The sequence below is a fragment of the Saprolegnia diclina genome (genome assembly GCF_000281045.1).
Source record: "Saprolegnia diclina VS20 unplaced genomic scaffold supercont1.54, whole genome shotgun sequence".
NCBI lineage: Eukaryota > Oomycota > Saprolegniomycetes > Saprolegniales > Saprolegniaceae > Saprolegnia > Saprolegnia diclina.
The window spans coordinates 216,830-217,173 of record NW_008246121.1 but is presented as its reverse complement, the minus strand read 5'-3'; positions in this window follow the sequence as shown (position 1 = coordinate 217,173).

Here is a 344-nt window from a genome sequence, read left to right as displayed (position 1 = left end):
ATACCAGTGCTATTTTGTAGAATCCACAAATCTTGTTCAATTTACACTGGTGCTTGCTTGTGATCATCGACTGTCATGTCGCCAACTATGCAGTTCGTCCGGAAGATACACTGTGTATCTGACGTGGGATGACTGACATGTCACGTTCGAATCACGCCTCTGTTTGTACACAATGACTATTTTGCGCGAAAGTTCAACCATCTGTTTTGGTGGACCGACGGTTTCAGTTTCAAGAGCCAATCAGAACGCACCTCGTATATCTTGTACGAAAACAATGACCAATCTCGTCGACTAGTTGACGCCACCCCAAGACCACATACGACCAATAGCAAAAACGCCAAAAA